General features: G+C 36.5%; 1 protein-coding gene and 1 pseudogene across 3 annotated transcripts in view; both read right to left on the bottom strand.

The window, feature by feature from the left end:
- The window catches only part of KCNIP4 (potassium voltage-gated channel interacting protein 4), a 1,217,739-nt gene that overhangs the window by 589,046 nt on the left and 607,430 nt on the right, over positions 1-21,263 (bottom strand). The window lies entirely within an intron of this gene.
- Positions 18,054-19,522, bottom strand: LOC139438687 (mortality factor 4-like protein 1 pseudogene; annotated as a pseudogene).

Here is a 21,263-nt window from a genome sequence, read left to right as displayed (position 1 = left end):
CCAGTGCCATGTCTAGCTCAGGGCATCCACTCAACATGTGGTTAATAGGGAAGCATCTCCTCCCCCTTTTACCTACCCTATGTCTATATTGTCAGAGTGATAGGAACACATCATTCCCAGCAACTTTGATGGCATTCCACTGATTACAGAAATCAACTAAAAATAAATCATAGATGCAGGAAGAAAATAATTAGAAATCACATATCTGATAAATATTTATTATCCAGAATATATAAAGAACTCGCACAACTCATAATAAAAATATAAACAACTCCGTTGGAAAAAAAAATGGGCAAAGGACTTAAACTGATATTTCTCCAAAGAAGATATGCAAATGATCAGTAAGCATATGAAAAGGTGCTCAGCATCATTAGCCACTAGGGAAATGCAATTTGAAACCACAATGAGACAACTTCACACCTACTAGTATGGCAATTATTGAATATATAGATAATAAAAAGTGTTGACAAAGAGGGAGAGAAATAGGAATTCTTATACATTTTTGATGAGAATGTTAAATCATGCGACTGCTGTGGAATAGTTTGGTGGTTCCTCTGAAAGTGAAACATAGAAGTACCATATGACCCAACAATTTTTTTTTTAGATATATATCCAAAATAATAGAACATGGAGACTCAGATATTTGTACACCAGCGTTCAGAGCAGCATTATTCACAATAGCTAAAAGGTGGAAACAACCCAAATGTTCATTAGCAGATGAACGGATAAACAAAATGTGGCAAATTTCATACAGCAGAATGTTATTCAGCTACCAAAAGGAATGAAGTTCTGATATATGTGACAACATAGATGAATAGTGAAGATGATGAATCACCACACCTAGTATCTTGCTACTAAAGATTTAATTTTTCATATTAAGTTTTACACTTGTCCTGGAAAAACCTTCAGTGGCAGAAAGGATTAATCACTAACACTTTGGAGTGAAAGAGTTTTACTCAACATTTTCTTGCAGAGGAAGTGAGACACATTGGCATTTGGACACTTGATGCATGATGGTACTAATGCATGAAGAAGGAGATATGTTAAGAGCCATCTAGAAGCCAGTTAAGTAAGAGGAACCGATGGAAGATCTAACTGAACTGGAAAATCCAGAGTGATTCTAAGATAATACAAAGCATTCTCAGACAACTGTCAAACTGCAAAATTGTGCTTTCCCTCCCATTCTTTATTCCGTTTTTATTGTATCAAATGCCAAAATTTATTTACTTGAAATAGTAATTTACTAACCTCAATGATTTATGCAGCCTCCCAAATTCTGAAATCAACTCTATAGAAGTTGGCTTCTGTGCTGGGAACAACTAGCTCAGGGTTTTACATTTCGCCTTTTTTTTTAGAACACTTAAACCCCTTACATGATAAAGTTAATCAACATAAACATAAACTTTATTAACATAAAGTTCACCAACACATTTTGAATGATTAACATAGAATCATGTTTGATTAATTAGTATAGAAGTCATAAGATATATCTGTTATTAAATGTTCAATAATACTTTTAATTATTTTTCTAAGGTTCTCTTTCATTGGGAAGAAAATGTATTAAAGCTCATGGAGAAAGTCAAGTGGGCAACAATGTTTATTTACATCAACCAGGTTGTTCTTTTAAACAATTAGTTTTAACAACTTGGTTAATGAACAAACTCTCATCTTATTGTACATATAATATGAAAAGGTGTGGCTATAACAGAAATGACAAGTGTGTATGTGTGTGTTTCTGCCATGAGAATTTGTATATCAAATGGGTTTTCTACTAACTTAACCAAATTGGGAAGATGTACAATGGTCCTGATGAAATTATCTTTCCTCAAACATTTTTGGAACCTCTCTTTGGGAACTTCCATTAAAGCCTATTTACGAATTATCCTTGCCTGTCTGCTCCAGCCCAGCCACGCTGTCATCAGGCTCAAGTCTTCCAAGCTCTGCCCCAGTGAGAGTCAGAATGGATGGTGTTTTGAAAGCCATCTCCTCACTGGCAAGTTTATCCCTGGGGATGTGCTGAGAACCTTGGCAGCTGCTGAGCTTTACATGATAATTTCCCTCTTGCAGCTCACCAAGAGTGTCACATCTGGCTAGCCAACAACACTCCTGAGGTTCCTGAAACTTGGAGTGACTGGCCAAGTTCCACCTGTAGGTTGTTTCCATGAACTGAAACAGACAGAGCCTGTTTCAGCCCGAAGTTCTCATGTGACCCTACCACCACGAGCTAAAAAAAATAATACTCATTTGTACAACTCACGGGAAAGGCATAACCCTTCTCATCACACTTGGACTATACTTTGCTTGTAAACAGCTTCATGAAAAAGGAACATGCCAGGAAAGTGATGAAAGGATTCATGGGCAATTTGGTTGTTTTTTGCTGGCTTATGTCTAGGATTGAGAGGGACGGACACTGAAATCCATGGTTAGAATGAGCCTTTTGTATTATCGTTGAATTTTATTCACACGTTATCTTTGCCTACATTAATAGGGATAATTGAAAGGTCACTGCATCAGTGTGGATCAAAGAAATCCTAATCATTAATTTCTAACTACCCAGGGTAGAAATGAACCTCTAGAATTGCATCCAGTTTGGAAAAAGCATCTTCAGTTCACCATTACTTAAGCTCCTGGCTTTGAAAGTTTAAAATGGGATTTTGAAAAGATTACCTTTCTATATATTTTATCCATTATTTTCCTTCATATATTTGAGACTTATGCATTGTTTATATAACTACTTCACAACTTTTGAAACATCAAACAATGGAAGAGAAAATAATATTCAACTCTACATTTTCCCTCTAAAATTCTATTGCTTTTGTAGTGCTCCTTGATATGTATCCTTAGGAACTGTAAATTTACACATGAACATAGTAACTCAGGGTTCATTTTGTTGAAGAGACTGGGAGAAGCTTGTTTTTCTCTTCATGGGCTCAACCCTGTGTTTTTACAAGGTTAGTAAAAATGCTCTCAAACTTATATTTTCCTGTCAAAAACATGAAGGACCATTCAATCAGAAACTGTTTGAAAGGGAATTATATATAGTTCATTAACAAATTACAATTCCTCCTGTTGTAAAAAATGAACTCCAGAATTCACTAAATTGATAATGAAATAAGTTAGGAAAAAATAAATTAAAGTACATTCAGAATGGTGTAACTTCTAATGTATTTAGGATCTGCTCTATTCACAGGGGTAAAAAAAAAAAAAAAGAGAGAGAGAGAGAAAGAAATGAAAGATAAGTCTAAAGCTGGTCAAGACCCCTTTACTTCCCAAGATCTACCAGACATTTCTTATTTAGATTGTTTTGCTCACAGCCAGGATCATGTTGTTGCAAGTGGCAGGTATTTAGCCCAATTTTATCTGGAGTCAGAACAGCCTTAAGGAGCAACAAATCAACCGGCCCATGACATCTTGCCCACAGCCCTGCTGTGATCTTATGCTCCAGTTCTCACAACTATTTTTTCTCTTATATCTGAATCTGTAGCTTACCCCTAGTACCTGCCTTTCAATTATGAATGTTCTTTTATTTTTGCTTAAAAAATTCCCAAATGCAACTGCCTCTCTGGATCTGAAGAATGCCTTCTCCTGGATGTCCAATTGTGGTAATCTTGCTTTCTGCCTAATATCAGCCCCATTACTTCTTGCTGAATTCTCCTAATCCTTGAATTACCTAGGAATCTATTAAACATCAGTCCACAGTAGGCAATATTCTCCCTAGCAAGGTGAACTTCCTCTGACCTGTGGTCAAGTCAGTCTGTCTCCTGACCACCCTACACAAATACACACACAAATCTCAGCTAAAAGATCACCTCCATCAGTTTAGTTCCACTAAAAACAATCTACTAGAATGTCTTTTCCAAAATGGATGTATCATACTAATGAATTAAAAAATCAACTTAGTGGGTTAATGGTCAGAAATATTAAAACCAGAATAGAAAAATAAAGAATTGAATATACTGGAAAAGAATGGGATGCATAGGAATGGAATGAAATAGCATAGAATATGCAAGTGCTTTGAAAATGGAAAGAGTGAATACTGTTTTCCACTTTATGTATGTGTGCTTTGTGTATATTTTAGGCCATGATAAAAAATGTATTTCTTACTGTAGTTCATGGCCAAAAACGTTTTATAAGCAATGAATTAGAACACCTGGAGATTAAGGTGACTTGTCTACATACTACCTTAATGAAATTGCAATTTTATGACCTGAAACAAATAACACATTAAGCCAGTATTTCCTGTTAGACACAAAAACAAATACAATTTCATCTGATAAACTTACTATCTTCAAGAAAGCAGATAAGCAGAGCTTTGAGGGAATGGAGTACTAGATGAATAAAGTTTGATGGCAGGATAAAGAAATAATAAGGTCTGTATGTGAGTGGTATAGTGGTGTTTTGTCATGCAATACCTGGGAAGGTAGGAGATAGCACAATGAGAACACTGGGAAACTTGGAAGAGGGAGACCAGAAGATTTGAGGGCAGGATTGGGCAAAGGGGAGTGTCATATACAAAATAATAATTTGTATTGAGTTCAACTAGGTAAGAATGATGATGGCAATATCTTATATTTGACTATGTCGTCACATATTTCAAAATATTTTAACACCAATTTTATTATGTTATCCTCATGAGAAGGGCTGCAACTAGGGTAAAGCAAGTGAGGTGCCAAAGGTGAAAAATTTAAAAAGATGCTCACTTTTTGGGTCAGATAAGTGTCCTCAGTATCTCACTGAAGTCATCCTACCCTGGGTCTGGCTCATAAGATTAGATATTATTAATCCTATGTTAGATAAGAGGAAATCGTGTCCCACAAAATTTAAGTGTCACAAATGGCAGTGAAACTGGTTTAATCACTGGGCCTCTGACTCCTGGAGAATGCATTTTTCATCTACATAATCTGCTGCCATATTAGAAAACCTAAGTCAGGATTTATTCTGCATTAATTTGCAAAGCAATAGAATGGCAAAATAATAACCATACTACAACTATTTGTTATGAAATGTTTGTTCAAATGGAAACAATGGCAAAATGTAGCCTTCAGGATTTCAGACTTGGATTCTTGCTTTTTTTTAGTTTGAGGCACTTCCGTTCCAGATAGACACAGAGAAATTGGAAATCATTTATGGAAGGGTGAAAAAATGATTAGTGAAAAGAAGGGTTTGATTTGTGAGACCAGAATAAAAGAGATAAATGCCTATTACTTGACTTTGTGACATCAAGGGAATGTGATACGAATCTACAAATATTGGGAGAATGTAAATATGGGTAATAGAGATGACTTCAAAATGTGCTACAAGATGGAATTATCAGGGATGGAATGGGTTAAAAAGTAGGAGTTTAGGCTAAAAAGAAGGGTTTTTTTGGTAGGGAGATTCATTAAGTTGGAAAATCATTCTATACATAATAAGGAGGAGGAGAAAGAGATGGAAAGGAAGAGATGAAAAAGAAAGAGGGGGAAAGAAAAGGTAAAGAAAAAGAGGATGAGTAAGAAGAAGAAGAAAGAGAGAGGGAAAGAAAGAAAGCCATTTTCTTTTTCGTGCATATATTTCTCTATTAAACACACTATCAAGATTGATTTTGGTTTCTGAATAGAATTTTTCCTTGAAAAGATAAAAAACAGTAATCAGAATCCGATTCTTAATCAATGAATGTCCACTGGAAGCTTGTTAAGAATAGAATTCCAAGTGTGTAAGGAATACTTCCCTAAAACAACTGTGTTGGTGAGGGTGGCAGAAGTCACCAACAAAAGAAAAAGAAAAAAAAAAAAGTATATATGAGAGAAATAGGTCTTGTTCCACTGTACGTCATAGCAGAGAATATAAGAAACAGATTTCTGGCAGTTCTCAGGCAGAATGAGCAACTCTCCAGAAACCTAAGCTGGTCAAGGAGATGGCATTGACGCCCTACCTCAGGCGAGAAGGCTGCCACTAAATCAGAAACAGACAGTAATGGGGAGCTAATGTGGCCGGGCAAAACCATTACTGCTATTAAATGCAGGGCCTGGGCACAGAGAATTTGCCAATCTTTGGCTAGCCTACTGCACATAACAGTTACTGTAATTGAAACTGAATTATAATGCTATCCTGGCATATACCCTCCTTTAAGAGTCCAGCATATAATAACCCTATTAAAATAAGGACACCTGGAAAACAATGTATAGTCCCATTGTCTCTCTGTAGCTGGCACCTGCCTTCTTAAGGAATCCTTCATTTGTTTCATCTACTATTAAAATGGTGACGTGGTAAAAAAAAAAAAAAAAGGTGCTTTTAATTTCAGGTGAATCTCAATGTTAACATTAATTGAGCATCAAGCAGATGCCAAATACTGTACCATGAGGATGCAATTCATATTCTCCATTTCAATGATTTAAAAAACAGGTCAGCGAAGTTAAGTAATTTACCCTAAATCATTCACATAGTTAGAGAAAGAGCCATGATTAGAATTTGAATCTGATTGTCCTCAAAGTATTTTCATTATACATAACACTCAGCAACTCTTCCAACATACATCACATAGTAAATACCTAATTAATATATGTTGAATTGATTTGAAGGGAATTAATGGTCTAACTGAGATCTGGAAAGAATCACCAATGACTTTAAGCCATGAGTGGCTGAAGCCTTTTAAAAAGTTTCACCAACTGTTGAATTGTGTGTGAGCCAGTTATGGTCTCATGTCTGTGAAATGGCATCTCTTAAGGATGCCTTCCTTAGTACTTATATTACCACAACGCTATGCGAGATTTCCTCAGTTTCATATAAGCAGAAAATGAACTGAATGACTGGGGTTTTTCAACAAAGGCTAACTTGGGTAAAACTCATATAATTACTTCATTTCTTACAGGAAGCTTTTCTGACTGATTAAAGAAGACTGACAATCAATACATGGTATTTCATTAACTACACTGTAAAAAGCATTACTCTCTATGCTCCCAATGGGATACAGAGAAACAGAAGCTTATATTTCTATTGTGAGGGAAGATATAAATGCATGAAAAGCTAAATAATTCAAGCTTTAAATAGACATTTGAGATTATTTCCCAATAGTTTTAATTCAACTAATATTTATAGAATGTCTACTGTGATGGTTAGGTTACGTAATGTGTCAGCTTGGCCAGGTAATGGTGCCCAGCTGTTTGGTCAAGCAAGCACTGGGGTAATTGTAATATAAGAGAATTTCATAGGCTTTAGCCATCAGTGAGTTGATTCCGTCGATGGCTGGTTACATCTACAAACAACTAAGGAGATTACAGTCAGCAATGAGTTGAAGGCCTTAAAAGGGAGATGATTTCAGCATTCAGGGAGAGAATCTACATCTCTACTTCAAACAGCCACTGTCTTATGGGAAACTCAACAAAAACCTTCATTGGAGCCCCTGGTTTGCAGCCTGCCATGTGAAATTTGGACCTGTAAACCCCCACAGTCACATGACAGAATTTTATAAAATCTCATACTATTTACAGATATCACCTGTCAGTTCTGTTTCTCTAGAGAACCCTGACTAATACACTTACTATGCACCAGAACTTGTGTTAGGCATTGACATACAAAAAAAAAAAAGAATAAGATGGGATCATTGCACTTAAGAATCTAAAGAATTCACACTCTAGAGTGGATAAAAACTTACAAATACACAGTTCCAAACTATGTGATAGGTACTTTAGAGGAAGATATAGGGTGCTATGGAATGCAGATGAAGAAAAGTTTAATTCTGTAGATTGTGAGTTTTAATGTTTATTAAGGAAGATTTCACAAAGGAAGTGAGACCTGAAGATAGTTAGTCCTGGAGTTTGTAGGTGTATGTCCAAGAGGACCTGAAGATAGTTAGCCCTGGCATTGGTAGATGTATGTCCAAGAGACTTGAATCTCAGTCCATGTGCCAGCTGGGCCCTGAGCCTCATTGGAGTTGCAACACCTACTCTCCAGTTCATTGGACTCACCCAGGACAGCTAACATGGAAGTGAGGATGTACAACTACCACACCAAGAACCAAGAGAGTCTACAACTGCAAGCAAAAGAGTCCCATTCATCAGCCAATTAGAGGTGGAGTGGGCATCACCATCCCAGAATCCTCAGGATTGTGGAATAAAATATGAACTAGAATGGATTTACTGGCATTCTACTATATACTTATTGTGATTCTAGCAATGAAAGGAATTATATCATTGATGTGGAGACAGTGGCTGCTGGAGGTGCTGAAGGCAGGGAGAGGAAAAAAGAGGTGTAATATGGGGGCATTTTCAGGACTTGGAATTGTCCTGAATGACATTGCAAAAATGGAGTGGGAGAAAGTGTAAACTACAATGTGAACTATGATCCATGCTTAGTGGCAATGCTCCAAAATGTGTTCATCAATTGCAATAAATGTACCACACTAATGAAAGAAGTTGTTAATGTGGGAAAGTAGGGAGGTGTGGTGAGTGGGGCATATGGGAATCCCCTATATTTTTTTATGCAACATTTTATGTAATCTATATATCTTTTAAAAATAAGTAAAATATATATTTAAAAAAGAAGAGACAACATAATAATGAAGGAAGCAGATATAAAAATTGTGGAGATTTTGAGACTTTGATAAGTAAGAATAACAAAATTATGAATATTTAATGGAAAAGATGGTATAAATACAACCTAAGAAATTGCAATTTTTTGAGGTGCCCTACAATGTCAATAAATCCTGGATGAGTTCAAGTCTCTTACGTAGGACCTTAACATTCCAACCATCATACTGGCAAATTCATTAAACACAATATATTCAGAATAATTCTACAGCATATCTGCCTTCTAAGGTTAGTATACCTAATTGTATGAGGGCCGTTATTAGCATTTCAATCATCTATTAGGTAATTTAAATGCTCGATAAAGTGTTCAAGAGTCCATATGCTTTTTGGAAACTAATCTTAATTGCAGCAAATGCATCAGAGTGTATTTGATTAATTCAAAGCTAAGGAGTAGAATCATTTCTTTTAAATGTACAATTAGAGCTTTGCATACATTGATTAGCATGAATATGTTGCAAAGATATGTGAATCTTAATATCTCTTAAAATCCCAGAAATAGTGCTGTGAAGTATTCTTTTGAAGCACTGAAGAACACAGTGGAATGAAAGCTATCACAAGTAAAGACAGTAACGTTTATAGCTATAGAATTGTGATCATATGGATTCCAGGATGAAATAGCTGCACTCTCCAGTTTTGTGCAAAAGTACACTTGAAAACTGAGTGACTAAATTCATTCTGACAGTTTATAAGATTAGGAAAAGTTTCATGTATTCATTGTCTCAAAGTGAAATAAGGAATAATTCCACATTTAATCCTGAATATTTGAAACATCATAAAACATTCCCCACATGAATGGTTTTCTCTAAATAGGTGATGTCTTTAAAGAATAATGAACGCTACTGCTTCCTCCTCAAACATAATCAGCATTGTTACTGAACTTGATCACTCCTACCTCAAGTGAATGGTCACATTTTGTAAATGAATTTTAGCAGAATCTCCCTGCTGCACCCTCAGCCATGTCTTTACTTCTCTCCATTTCCTTTGTTGTTTTTTGAAAAGAGGTCACCTTTCTCTGAGCTATTCTTTCGACCATCACTGCTGGCAGAGCTCAACTGCTGTTTCAGAAAGCAAAGACATGTCCAGTCAAAGGCAAACCTGAATCTAGAACTGCAGTTAAAGTAGATTAACTCTGATTTTCTCCTGTGCCTGTTATCCTATTGACTTTTCTTTTCCCAGTTCTTGATAATCTGTCCTGTCTCACTTGTAAGGATCTGTATCCTCCTCCTCCTTGGTTTAAGAATTGCTTTATTTGACTTCCTATCACAAACTTTGACTTCAGTCTTTGACCATGTCTTGCCTTTTTGGCTAAAACCAGGTACTGTTTCTCCTTTCTGAGCCCAATTTTTTTATGGTTTGTTTTTGAGGTTATGCCCTGTGTTACCTTGGAGCAATTTCCTTTAATGCTCCTTTCCCTCAAGATACTTTTTAGAAATTATTATTTTTTAGCCTCTCTCTTTCCTTCTCACTCTCCCTCCTTGCATTGTCTCCCTCCAAACACACAAGCATGTCACACACTTTACCAAACTATCAAAGGTCTGTTTATATTGGCTGTAGGAATTTCATAAACAAGTGTACATTCCATATCTCCTATTGAGATATAAAATCCATGCACAAGGAGCCTGTGTATGCCTTTTATCCCAAGTTGGAACTCTATCAAGAGGGTTGAGTAAGCAAAATTGTTCAACTCACTTACTAATTACTTTCATTAACAGATAGTTACTGAGTGCTTGCTCTATGTTAGGCCTTAAATTAAGTGCTACACCCAAAACTTGATTTTTCCACATGAGATATCTCATGCTGTTTCACCTTCTCTGCCTCGTATGTAGCTCCTCTATGGAGTGTTCTCTCCTAACTTCTCTTCCTAGCAATCGCTGCTCATCCTTCATGATTCAACATAAATATCAGGTTTCTCATGAAATAGTATTAACCTTTAGAGGTTTATCAGTCCCTCCTCTTTAAGATCAACTTAGAATTGGGCATTTACCACACTTCATAGGAATTGTTCACATGTCTGTCTCCTTCCAGTTAGACTCACTCTACAAGAAAAGACTCACTCTATCTCCCCTGTACTTGTAACAATGCCTGGCCCATAATAGGCCCCCAATTCATATGAAATAGTATACATCATAGTAAGAGCATTTACTTGCTCAACATTTAGTGTAAAATCAACATTCTGCCACTTCATAGGATTATCCATAAACAACTCTAAACTAATAAATTCCATGGACCGCTAACATTTTAAAAGCTGTAGTGTCAAATCATATTAGATTTATTTTTAAAAATATGGGATCACAAACAAGATACAACACATTCTGAAACCTTTCAGAATTTGTCTTAACCCTTCTATTGTGGACATAGCAGGTATTATAGGTTAATTAATGTGGCAACTTATAAGGAACTGAATCCAAGGATTCAGATTCATTATTATTCAAGGAGTAGAACTTCCTCACCATTTGCCTACAGTCATTCAACTATCAACCATTTTTGTGGTGATGACTCCAGCTTTACATTTGCAGCTCAGAAGTTCCAAGCTCCAAATTTCTACTCCATTTCAGCAACAATCACCTCCTCTGGCATATCTCAGAGACATCTCAATTTTAGTGGTCTTCTTTCAGTTCCTGAAACACACCAAGTTCATTACCTGCTTTTGCACATGCTGTTCTTTATCCTGAAATGTTCATCCCCCTCCCTCGTTCCATTGTTGATTTCTTCTCAACATCTGGATCTCTTTAAAATGTTATCTCCTCCGAGAGGCCCTTCCTGACTATACCATCTGACAAGCCATCCCCTCTCCCCACACCTCCCATTGCACCTACATTATTAGTCATCTTTTTTCTCATCATTTTATTTGATGGTTTAACTCAACACAACTGATATTTTTCTTTAATAATGCTTTTCTTTATTTTCTTTCTCATTTGTATTCCCACTAGAATATAAGCTTTTTGCAGACAGAGACTCTGCCTCTCTTATACAGCCTTTTATCCCCAAGGACCAGCATGGAGCAAAGTACGTTAAAAGATATGTGTTGATCAATAAATACAATAAAATAATTATTTTAATAATAATTAAAAATAAATGAACTCAGGCATTTATCGAACACCTCCTCTATGTACATGGTATTTCCATGTATTCATATACATTTAATCTTCACAATAGCACTCTGAGGTACATAGGCATGTTTTTATTTAACTACTGAGGAAAGTAAATCTCTCAATGACTTACTATCATTTGCAGATTTCAACCTAAGCATCTGAATCTAATCCTAGTGCTTTTTATTTCCACTGCTTTTTATTTCCACTCTAGACTACTGAACTCATTGTTTAATCAAAAATATTTTCTCCCTCTTGTTGGCAGTTTAAAATGAAATTTGTTCCATTAGGTAAATAAGAAAAAAAATCAAGGGGAAAATCTTACAACACACAGAGCTATTCTCTCTGTGAAAACAACCCAAAACCCGTAAGTAAAAATGCACTACGTAAAACTGTCACCATAAATTAAAGATGTGTTAAAGAGAGAGAATGGATGCTTCTGGAGATTAGGCTCATGGCTGGTGGCCAAAAGACAATTGTCTTACTTGTTCTTTAACAATTCAGTTCAAAAAAACTTTGAGATTTTTATGCCTCTATTTTATTGTATCACTTTGGGGATAAATCATAGGATATAACGATATTATTTTCCTAAATGAACTAAGACCGTAATAGAAAGAGTTCTTAATACAAGTGCCCATGTTTGTTGCAAAGCCAGTTCAGGAAGGTAGTCATGAAAACTTGCCTTTCTTTCATCCAACAAACATGCAAGAGTACTTAATAGGCAAACAGTGGCATTATGGTTAAGAGTTCAGTCTTTAGAGATGAAAGGTTCAATCTTTTCTTAACCCCTTACAAGCTATCTTACATTGAACGAATGACTCAGTTGACTCACAATTAAAAGAGGGTTAATAATAATGTCTATCTTACAGGTATGCAAGAAAAAAATGCTAAAGTAAGTAAAATGCCTACCAGGCATTTACTAAGTTAGGCATTTACCTAACTAACTCCAAAAAGGTTAGTTAGTGCTGTAGAATAGTGTGTCCTGAAGATCATAAGTTTAAGATACCCTGGAATTTGAGAATGGAAGTACCAGGGGAAAGGTAGAAGGGTGGCTGATGCAGTGGATAAAGTTAAATAACCTTGGCTTATTAACAGTACCTCTCCACTATTTTTTTAAATACCTTTAGTCAGATGTAATTTACATAGCATAAATTCAGCTCTTTTTGTATACTATTCAATGACTCTCAGAAAATTTACTGAGTTTTGTAGCCATCACCAAAACCAACTTTAGACCATTTTAATCACCCCAGACCATTTTAATCACCCATGTTCATTTGCAATCACTGCCCATTTTCATTGTCTGCTATTGGCAATCACTAATCTACTTTCTATCTCTGTATATTTGTCCTCTCATATATTTCATATAAATGGAATCATACATTATGTGGTCTTTTGTGTCTGGCTTCCTTCACATCACATAATGGTTTAGAGGTTCATCCAAGTTGTAGCATATAACAAACAGTACATAGTTCCTTTTTATTGCTGTATAGGGTTTCATTTTATGGGTTAATCACATTTTGTTGATCCATTTACCAGTGGATGGGCATTTGGATTGTTTCTAGTTTGAGGTTATTATGAATAATGCTTCTATAAAAATTTGTATCCAAGACTTTTTGTAGAAATGTTTTCATTTTTCTTGGGTAGCTTCCTAGGAGTGCTGTGGCAGTTTGAAATTATTTTATGAATCCCAGGAAGGGAAGTATTATATTAGTGAGTTAATCCATTCCTGTGGATGTGAGACCCTTTCAATTAGATTATACCAGTGAGGTGTGACCCAGGTTGAGTCTCCATCCTATTGCTGGGTCTGATAAAAACAGAGACCCAGAAAGAGACACACACAGAAAAATGGAGCCACCATAACTGATCCTGCCATTTGAGAGAAAGGAAAGGCTCAAAGAGCTGAGGCCTGGGAAGAAATAAGCCATATGCCTGATAGCTTGCAGCTGAACTCTGTATCATTTAGTGACTTTTTATTTCACCAGATATTATGCTTGGTAGATTTACCCACAGTGATATGTGATTTCTACTTTATTTATTATTCAAGTACATTTTTTGTACTAATCACAATTATTTATCCTATTTCCTGTTGACATATATTTATGTAAATCCAATATTTCCCTACTACAAACACTTCAGCTCTAAACATTTATTGTGTACAGATAAAAATTGAGGGCTTTCTCTAGAATATTTACCTAGGAATATAATTTCCTTATTTTCAGAAATGGACATATTCACTTTTCTATTTATAAATAAACTTCCTCCCAATGCTTGGGCTCCATTTCTCTCCACCCATCTGGGTATAAAAGTTCCATTTCTCTCAGACTTCACCCCTGACACTTGGTATTTTTAGACATTTTAAGTTTCTGCAATCACGAATTTGATTTTTTACAAATAAAATTTGTCAGTCATCGAGTATCTCCTCTACACAAGCCTCTGTGCTTCATTCCATATAGAATGCAAAGTGAGATGCAGTAGAATTACACTGGAATCAGAGTAATCTAATATTGAGTCCTCACTACTTTAAAAATATTTATTTATTTACTTATTTATTTATGTACTTAGTTGCCATCTGCAGAAACTTCTTTGGGCCTGTTTCTTCATCTATAATATGATGGGCTGAACTCTGGAAGAAAGCAGAGCAGCTAAGTCTGAGAGAAAAGACCCAGTAAGAGACAAACCCTATGCCTGGTTGCCCACAGCTGAGCTCTGGGAGTCAGTAAGCCTGAAAGGGAAGGCAGAGACTTTGGCAGGGATCACCTGCCATCTTGCTTCACCACGTGGCAAGCTGACTTTGTTGAGAAAGCGTTATTTATGGTGCCTTGAGTTGGACTTTTCATGGCCTTGGAACTGTAAGCTTTTACCCCCAATAAATCCCCTTCATAAAAGCCAACCTATTTCTGGTATTTGCATCAGCAGCCCTTTGGCAAACTGAAACATGTGTCCCTTTCCCCATTTTAAGTGATGAATCTTCCCTCGAGAATGCCCCAGTGGGACTTGTTCTAATTCCAGATGACCATAATGATGTGAAAAAACTGTGTTGACTCTAGTTGCTGTCTTTTCCCCCAATCACCATGTGACCTTGGGAGAACACTGGGCCTCTGAGCCTCCAGGTGTCTCTGCTTAAGAACCAAAGGCAAGAACTTGATATTCTCTGAAGTGGTTTTGCCTTTAAAATGCTTATTAAACTTTCAATTACTAAAGAATTAAAAAAACAAAACAAAAAACACCACAATCAATGATCATCTCTTTTCCTTCTGGCATTTTCTGGGCATGACACTATATAGGAGACTAGCACTAGCTGCAAAAAGAATGATTCTGGAAGGATTTGTATCTCTCCTGCTGCAAGCAGAATCCAGGATTTAAAAGCTGGCACTCTAAATATGTCTCATTAGCCTTTAGGGTTCTTTGCATATCACTTAATTCCCCCAAACATATTTTGCTAATGCAGTCATTTCATTCAAAGTTAACTGGGCATAAAATAAACACTGCTAGAACAGAACAGAATGGAGTGTCTTATTTTTTCAGGCATTTTAGAAGATTTAAATCCAAGTACCTATCATTCCTTCAAAACAGTTATCTCAGTAGTTACACATTTTTCATTATTCTGACATTGCTAAGAGCGTTATTTGTGTATTTCATTTTGGAATTGCCCCCGAGCCAGTGGCATAGCCAAATCTTAAAATTCATTTTTAAACTTCATTATTAAGTAATTAAGGCAGGGGTTTCATAACCTTTTTTCTTTCGTGAAACCCTTTGTCAGTCAAGTAATAACCATATACCCCTTACTAAGTCCATACTATACTGTGTATTATTTAATAAATGTATCACACCTGCACCAATACATCTCACAAGAATATTGTTTTTTTTAATTTCGATTCAAGCTCATGGGCCCCTTGTTAAGAATCCCTGACTTAAGGTATAGCAAAAGATATAAAGAATTAAAAAAAAAATGAATGTGCATGCAATAATAACATTTATAAAAGAAATTAATTACCAATCTCCTGCAGCCTATTTGTACCCCTCCTTGATCACAACTTCCTCTGTTCAACTTCTTTTGCCCTTGGTCCCAGTACTCTATATGTGAATTATTATTGCCATGCATATCTTTATACATATATATGCAATATATGGCATTGTTTTGTAGATTTAAATCTTTACATAAATGGAATCATACTTTATGTATCATTTAGTGATTTTTATTTTCACTCAATATTATGCTTGGTAGATTTACTGACAGTGATATGTGATTTCTACTTTATTAATTATTCAAGCTATAGAATATTACATTTTTTTGTGCTAATCACAATTATTTTTCCTATTTCCTGTTGACATATATTTATGTAAATCCAATATTTTCCTACTATAATCACTTCAGCTCTAAACATTTATTGTGTACAGATAAAAACTGAGGGCTTTCTCTAGAATATTTACCTAGGACAGAATTTCCTTATTTTCAGAAATGGACATATTCACTTTTCTATTTATAAATAAACTTCCTCCCAATGCTTGGGCTCCATTTCTCTCCACCCATTTGGGATATTAAAAGTTCCATTTCTCTCAGACTTCACCCCTGACACTTGGTATTTTTAGACATTTTAAGTTTTTGCAATCACGAGTTTGATTTTTTACAAATAAAATTTGTCAGTCATTGAGTATCTCCTCTAGACAAGTCTCTGTGCTTCATTCCATATGGAATGCAACGTGAGATATAGTAGAATTACACTGGAATCAGAGTAATCTAATATTGAGTCCTCACTACTTTAAAAATATTTATTTATTTACTTATTTATGTATTTAGTTGCCATTTGCAGAAACTTCTTTGAGCCTGTTTCTTCATCTATAATATGATGGGCTGGACAAGAATATTTCTTAGTTACCTTTTGCCTCTGATCTTATCTGATTCTGTGACAGCTCCATGGTAGCTATGGATCCCGTAGGAGAAGCAGGGCATCCATCAGTAATTTTAACACCAGGAAAATATAAAATAAGGTATTATGAAAGTCTAGGGGGATGAATTCCAAGCTGGACATGGAGAGACACGGAATAGTTCATCTAAGAGGTTTGGGTGATACTGGCCCAGGATCGTGTGGATGACAATTTGGGGAATTAATGGATCAAAAGAAGAAGGGCCTGAGGAGAGTCTTAGAGGTGGAGAGTGAAGGCAGTGAAGGCAAAAAGGTGGGTGTGACTAGAGCAGGAGATATTAAGGTAAATGCTGAGGAGAATGAGGCTGGGTATATTGTGTATTTTTATCATGTCAAGGTGTCATAAATCATTGTTTTGTTGACAATTTGTTTTTAAAACCTCCAAAGGCAATTTGGAATTAATATCTGTAAATAAGGCATTTGGTCATTTCATATTCTCTTTAAAGTGAGCCCATAAAACCAGTTTCTTGTGAGGCTCATAAACTAACTCTACAAACAGTTCTCAAACAGCATTGGCCAGTGTTTTTGAGAGATGAGAGGAAGCACTGCTGAAAGAAAATTGTAGCCTCCTAAGGTGACTACTTGGAATGAATACACTACTTTACAGTTTTGAATTCTGGTAGGCTTGTTTAAAAGACCTCATTATTTTTATAGTTGTAACTATAGAAAATACTCTGATGTAATCTTAGTATTCCCACTCAAAATCTTTTTATGAAATGTAGAGAAAGTCTTATTGAAGTTCTGAAAAAACAATTTCTAAAAGACAGACTTTTCCAGAAACTGTAGCTACATAGTACATTGCATCGGTCAAGTTAAAATGTGCATTAGACACAAATACAAAAACCATGAAATGAACCACCATTCCTCTTCAACAATCTGAGTAAAGATAAATGACTAAAACAACATGGATACCTTGCAAAGGATGGGCTCTTTACTTCAAGCACCATAATAAGAAAGGAGCCCAAATAGATGAGTGTGCCTAGTTACATACCCTGAATTGAAATTTCAGCTCTAGGAATCAGAGCATTTGAACATATAGCCTTAACACATATTGTAAAAAGGCACATGTGTCAAAGGAATAGAACCAGCAGTATTCAAAAACAGCTTTGTTAACTCAGCAGTAAAACATTCTACTCCATGTCTCTCTGTTGTCCATCACAGAATACACTGGTAGCAATCTAGAAATGAGAAAATAAAAGAAGAAAGAAAAGAGGAGCATAACCTCTTATATTTTCTGTTTAAAATTAAACAGATTGTTTTCTGTTTTATTATTTTACAGTTGTACCTGGTATAGAAAACATTCAGAACCTGATGGAATCTTAGTATACCCACTCAAAATCTTTTTTTTGAAATGAACTGAAAAACAATTAATTATGTTATTTGTTAGCATTTTCAAATGATATTATATGTGCAAGAGATGAACTCAGAACAAACGTCTATTAACAGAGGCCAAACATAAGTGAATGTTAACAGCCTCACATAGTTTTCCCATGGTATCCAGGAGGATACCACTCCCCCCAGGCAGAATTCTTAGCCAGATATTTTAGGAAATCATGAAGATAATCAGTAATAAAGCAAGAACTCTTCTCATCCAGAGATCTATAAGTAACTTCACTCCACTTCGTATAAATAATCTCGATAGGTGTGGCACTTCCTATACCTGGCTGCATCAGGGTGCTCTGTAAGGATTTGCACATACTAAGGGAGAATAGCCGAATGCCCATCATTACACTGAAGTATTCTATCATCCCTGCCACGACTTCATTAACAGCATATTTCTTATTATCTGGGTTTCCTTGAAGTTTCCTATAATTGTGATTTAGCGGGCAGATAAAAGAGCTGTTTGGCCTGGTAATTAAGGCCCAGTCACCAACAAGCCATGGTTTTAGTTCTTTAGGAATCTTTACTAACATCAACTCTGTTCACGTTCATGAATGTTTACTCCTTGCAAGAGTAGGCTCAGGTGTCTCCCTGGGGTTGCTACCATCTCTCACCATTTCCAGGTGTTTTCTGTTTGTTCCTTTATGTTTTTGCTTCAACATTTTTTTGTTGCAGACAAGATGTCTTCTTTCCTGGGGCAGCTCCTCTCATCTTTCCCTCTACATATTGTTCCTGTTTCTGCAGTTCGATGTCCTTGTATTTGTGTACTCTACTTTCTGGAACTCATTCATTCCAGTTTTTAATCCAATCACTGCAAAGCAGTGTCTTTTATGGCAATTGTTTGTCTTTTATGGCAATTGTGACACACTTTGCTTCATAAAACAGAGGCCCCTGAAAACATAGTATTACCTTCCGAGAATTTAGTTGTCAGGTCTTTCTTTGGCACCATTTATAAGTGATTCACTCCCGCCTCCTTCCACCACCCCAACAACTACCAGCTACTCTCTATCCCACTCAGTTCAGTGTCACATGCATTGCCAGGACTGCCAGCTCTACATTCTGCCACTTGAAAGTTTTAAAGTACACAAAAATCGTTATTTCTGAGAGGAAAAATGCATTCTGAGAAGCTCCAAATTTCTGTGCTAACATGGTTAGAATCACACTTTGAAAAATAATTAATGTATCGTATTTCAAATACATTATGTTATTATAGTTTAAAAGCATGAACTTTGCAGGCAAAATACATAGGTTCAAATTTTGACTCTACCATGTATAAACAGTGATATTTATCTAAGCAAGTTATTTAAGCTCCATTCTCAAGTATTAGAATTGGGTTTGGTTACTTATAGCAAAATACCTAAGCCAACCTCAATGTGTTTAAATCACTGATATTTTTTTTCTCATGTCATAAGAAGCTGGAGGAAGGTAGCCCGGGGCTGATACAGTGGCTCCATGATGTCATCAATGACCCCAGATCCTCTATGTTTTTTCCCCACCATTCTTTTTATTTATTTATTTTTCTTCTTTATTTTCTTTTAAATGTTACATTAAAAAAATATGAGGTCCCCATATACCCCCACCCCACCCACCCCAACCCTCCCACATCAACAACCTCTTCCATCATCACAGCACATCCACTGCACTTGGTGAATACATTCTGAAGCACCGCTGCACCACATGGATAGTGGTCCACACTCTCCCCCAGTCCACCCAGTGGGCACAGCAAGACACACGATGTCCAGCATCTGTCCTTGCAGCACCACCCAGGGCAACTCCAAATCCTGAAAATGCTCACACACCATATCGCTTCTTCCATCTCCCTACCATCAGCAGCCACCATGGCCACCCTCTCCACATCACTCTTACAATTTCTTCCCTTACTAATCACAATAGTTCTCCTACAGAACACCAGTAAGTCCACTCTAACCCATACTCTATTCCTCTGCCTTGTGGACCTGGGATGGTTATGTCCAGTCCCCCTCTATATCAAGAGGGGCCTTAGATTCCACATGGATGATGGATGCAATTCTCCTGCTTGCAGCTGTAGGCACTCTTGGCTCCCTGGTGTGGTGGTTGACCCTCTTCACCTCCCTGTCAGCTGGCCAGGGTAAGTCCAAAAACCAGAGGGTAGGAGCCACAAGTCTGCTGAGGCCCAGGGCCTGGCTATCACATGGCCAGTCCAGAGATTCAGGTCTCCTGAGTATACACCCAAATGCCAACCACAGGTCTGGTAAAAGTAACAGAAGAGGTATGTGTAGAAAGGTCATATTTGAGTCCAAATCCATCAAACTCAGGAACACAAATTCCGAAGTAGGGCCAACTGACATGGCCCTGAACTCCAGAGCCATCTGCTATGACCATAGAACCTGTGGGTCTCTGTAGCCCTCAGGAGAATCAGCACCTGTGTTTCCATCTACCTTGGCTGTCTCTGGTACCCTGCTGACACATGCATAAGCATCACCCCTCTGATGATGACCTGACTCTTTTCTGGAGACTCATAGCCATATAAACTCACTTGTCCTTTCCATTTCCCTTTTTTATCCAAAGTGAAAAAGCAGTTTTTAACACCTGATATTATATGTAGACTGAGATATTCTGCGAGTCTGAGTTAACCCCTTTATGCAAGGTCTTTTTCTAGTTACATCATCAGCTGGCCTCACCATTTTTGATATGTCACCTTTGAGCTCATGGTTTTTATATGACTCCTTTACCAGTAAGCATTGCTTCTGAGTTTGAGGCAGAAACAAGGGAGAGGGTCCCAAATCATTCCCTTTCTAAGATTTCGTCTTTTTAGTCAGGAAGGCACATCCACTCAAGGGATTTTTGTATTAGTTTTATGAAACAAAACCAAGAAGCATGCTTATACCTTGCTTCACGGAAGCCTCGAAGACCAAATATATTTCCTGAGTACATTGCTACTCCAAACAAAATCAGTCTTCTCTTAGTAAGGAAGGTGTTGAAACGAAAATTTGATAGCTAACTAACAATCTCCACCATATCTCTTCATTAAAGTGTTATTTTGAAAGTAAAAAATGACAGTCTTAGATAAGCATCCAATAACTCTTAGCCAAAATGAATTATTTTAATGTACCACTAATATGGTTATATCTAGTTCTTCAAGGACGTGTTTATAGCCCAGATCAAATGCCACAATTAATTACTAAGATCATTCTCTGATTCTGCTAATCAGATCATTTCTTTACCACAACAGATTATACTTGATAAACCAATCGGACAAGTAAGCAGCAAAGAATTGCATTGGAAAGATGCAGAATTATTGAACTGGGAGGAGAGCTGAAGAGAAG

This window comes from Dasypus novemcinctus, chromosome 1 (genome assembly GCF_030445035.2).
Source record: "Dasypus novemcinctus isolate mDasNov1 chromosome 1, mDasNov1.1.hap2, whole genome shotgun sequence".
NCBI lineage: Eukaryota > Metazoa > Chordata > Mammalia > Cingulata > Dasypodidae > Dasypus > Dasypus novemcinctus.
Note: the sequence above shows the minus strand (reverse complement) of the source record. Positions and strands in the feature narration are given on the sequence as shown.